The sequence below is a fragment of the Tachyglossus aculeatus genome, chromosome 23, assembly GCF_015852505.1.
Source record: "Tachyglossus aculeatus isolate mTacAcu1 chromosome 23, mTacAcu1.pri, whole genome shotgun sequence".
Taxonomy (NCBI): domain Eukaryota; kingdom Metazoa; phylum Chordata; class Mammalia; order Monotremata; family Tachyglossidae; genus Tachyglossus; species Tachyglossus aculeatus.
In genome coordinates this window covers 1,499,609-1,503,037 of record NC_052088.1, presented here as the reverse complement: position 1 = coordinate 1,503,037, position 3,429 = coordinate 1,499,609, and the positions used below count along the sequence as shown (strand labels likewise).

The window sequence follows — 3,429 nt, the reverse complement described above, 5'->3', positions numbered from 1 at the left end:
ACTTGTAGCAGATTGCCATCCACTCGCTAGCCACTGGCCGAGCTGGGAATGGAATGGGTAGGCCTCAGCTTGACTCTCCCTCCCATTGCTGAGACTAGTGGAGTACTGGAAACTCTCCAGGTGCGAACCTGAGAGGGGAGGCCTCAGTTTTCTTATCTGTCAAATGGGGATTGAGACCGTGAGCCCCATGTGGGATAGGGACTGTGTCCAACCTGATTTACTTGTATCCACCCCAGGGTTTAGTACAGTTCTTGGCTCACAGTCAGCACTTACCCCAATTATTATTATTATTATTATTACAACATAATCAGGTTGCACACAGTCCCTGTCCCACATGGAACTCTCAGTCTTCATCCCCATTATCCAGATGAGGGAACTGAGGCCCAGAGAAGTGAAGTGACTTGTCCAAAGTCACACAGCAGACAAGTGATGAGAACCCAGGTCCTTCTGACACCCAGGATCTAGCCACTAGGCCATGCTGCTTCACGATGGGGAGGAGTCTGCCTCTCTAAGCTCACCTCTGCATGGGACAGTTCTGTAAGCCTGTTGAATAACCCTCTCCCTAAGCTTTGCCTCTTCTGTCCTTGAAGTGGTTGTCCTTGCAAATGGTAAAAGTATATCTTTGAATCACTCTTGCTGTAACCTCAGCCATGCAGGTCTTGGTCTCATGCCAACTAGAGCTATATTTGGAGTGTTTCTAACTGCGTCCTACTTCACAATTTACCTGGGAAAATTACAGTGTTTCCATGAATCAATCAATCAATCAATCAATTGTATTTATTGAGCGCTTACTGTGTGCAGAGCACTGTACTAAGTGCTTGGAAAGTACAAGTTGGCAACATATAGAGACGGTCCCTACCCAACAGTGGGCTCACAGTCTAGAAGGGGGAGACAGAGAACAAAACCAAACATATTAACAAAATGAAATAAATAGAATAGAGATGTACAAGTAAAATAAATAAATGGAGTAATAAATATGTACAAACATATATACATATATACAGGTGCTGTGGGGAAGGGAAGGAGGTAAGGTGGGGGGATGGAGAGGGGGAGGAGGGAGAGAGGAAGGAGGGGGAGAGGAAGGAGGGAGCTCAGCCTGGGAAGGCCTCCTGGAGGAGGTGAGCTCTCAGTAGGGCCTTGAAGGAAGGAAGAGAGCTAGCTTGGCGGATGTTGGGAGGGAGGGCACACCAGGCCAGGGGGATGACATGGGCCAGGGGTTGACGGCGGGACAGGCGAGAACGAGGCACGTTGAGGAGATTAGCAGCAGAGGAGCAGAGGGTGCGGGCTGGGCTGTAGAAGGAGAGAAGGGAGGTGAGGTAGGAGGGGGCGAGGTGATGGAGAGCCTTGAAGCCGAGGGTGAGGAGTTTCTGCCTGATGCATAGGTTGATTGGTAGCCACTGGAGATTTTTGAGGAGGGGAGTAACATGCCCAGAGCGTTTCTGGACAAAGACAATCCGGGCAGCGGCGTGAAATATGGATTGAAGTGGGGAGAGACAAGAGGATGGGAGATCGGAGAGGAGGCTGATACAGTAGTCCAGTCCATCACCGGCTTTTACCCAACTCCAGAAATGTTAAGTGCTTCAGGCTGGAAAGGGCTTAGTCCAGTGCTCTGTACACAGTAAGCGCTCACTAAATACCACGCGTGGAAGGATGGATCATTGGGGCTGATGCTATTGTTCATGCTATCTTGGCCAGTTCTAACGGTTCTGTAGTTTCCCATCTAAGCTCTGATCATAGCTCAAAACTTTCTCTGAAACTTCTGAGGAGGACTGGTAAGTTGGGCAGTTATTTTTGAATTTTACAAATAGGAAATAGTGACCATACTTCCCCTGATCGAGAAGCTGTAGAACCCCATATCTGTTAAAAAAAATACACATCATATTTTCCATATTATAGAAAGGTTGCCTTTCGATAGGCCCCAATCTGAAAGAGCAGCAAAAGCCAGAAGAACACTCTCATTTTGATGCTAAGAATGCTAGTTTTTTGTTTCTTTTGACTTTTAGCTGTGTTCAATCGGTGATATTTATTGAGAGCTTACTGTATGCAGAGCACCGTGCTAACCGCTAGGAAGAGAACAGTATGACAGAATAGGTAGACATGTCAGTTGTTGGAGGCCCTATCCTCGTCCTGAACATCTGTTGGATGCCTACTATGAGTGTGAGGTCTTTCTGGGTATGTGAAAATATATGTAAAAATGAGATAAGCCAGTCCCTGCCCATTAGGAGCCCACTCTAGGCAGGAGAGGGAAAGACAAAATGCAAACAATGGAACCCACTCATGATCTGTGAGATTGATCACAGTAACACAGACATTCTCCTCATCCCCCCTCTCCCCTCCCTTCTGCCCTCCCCCGGCCCGCCCCCCACTTCCCAGCCCAGTGAAGAAAAATGCCAACAGTTCAAATCTTCACCCACCCATCCTTCTTGTGGGGGTCTTGCCTCTGCAGTGGTCAACAATGCAGAAGAGGGGGATTGGGAACCTAAACTCTCAAACTCCCAAGCAGCCAGTGTGTCTCTCTCTTCTCTTTCTTTCTCTCTTTCTCTAACTCTCTTTCACTCTTATTTTTCTCTTTCTCTCTCTCCCTCTCTCTTTCTCCCTATCTTTTTCTTCCTATCTCTTTCTCCCAATCTTTTTCTCTCTTTCTCCCCCCGGCCCCAACCTTCTTCCTCTTCATGTAGCATCTCTAACAACATTTTCTCCCTCTGGAAAAGAATTTCCTGTTCTCCAAAGTGGCTGAAGCAATTAGTTTGTAGTAGGTTTTGTAGTCTTTGCAAAGCCGTTTGTCTAATATTAAGGTAATTTGAAGATAAAAAAAGGTAATATTTTGAGAGTATCATTCAAGTGAAGAGTGTGATGAAGCGATGTTATTGGCTCCATCTTGGTTGTGGTGAAATTGTTTATGCAGGCCCTGGTGGTGGAGCAAGATATAATAATAACAATCATTATGGTATTTGTTAAGTGCTTACTATGTGCAATGTTCTAAGGACTGGAGTAGGTACAAGGTAATCAGGTTGGACACAGTCCCTGTCCCACATGGGGCTCACAGTCCCAATCCCCATCTTACAGATAAGGTAACTGAGACCCAGAGAAGTGAAGTGACTCACCCAAGGTCACACAACAGACAAGTGTCAGAGCCAGAATTAGAAACCATGATCCCTGACTCCCAAGCTGGTATTCTTGCCACTAGACCATGATATCTCATGTTGGCAGTGTGTCTTCTAGACTGTAAGCCTGTTGTTGGGTAGGGATTGTCTCTACTTGTTACCAAATTGTACTTTCCGAGCGCTTAGTACAGCGCTCTGCACACACTCAGTGCTCAATAAATATGATTGAGTGAATGAATGGCAGTGTGTCTGATTTTTTACCTGCAGTTTTTGTCTCCATTTTATTTTCCAATTTTCCACATCCAGGAGATCTGTCCAGCCTGCT

The 3,429-nt window shown here is 46.3% G+C and overlaps 1 non-coding gene across 1 annotated transcript; it reads right to left on the bottom strand.

The window, feature by feature from the left end:
• On the bottom strand, positions 1 to 138 carry LOC119944958. Its single transcript, XR_005456096.1, has one exon. It is a non-coding gene; the product is annotated as a small nucleolar RNA SNORA7 (small nucleolar RNA).
• Positions 139 to 3,429: the final 3,291 nt, after the last annotated feature.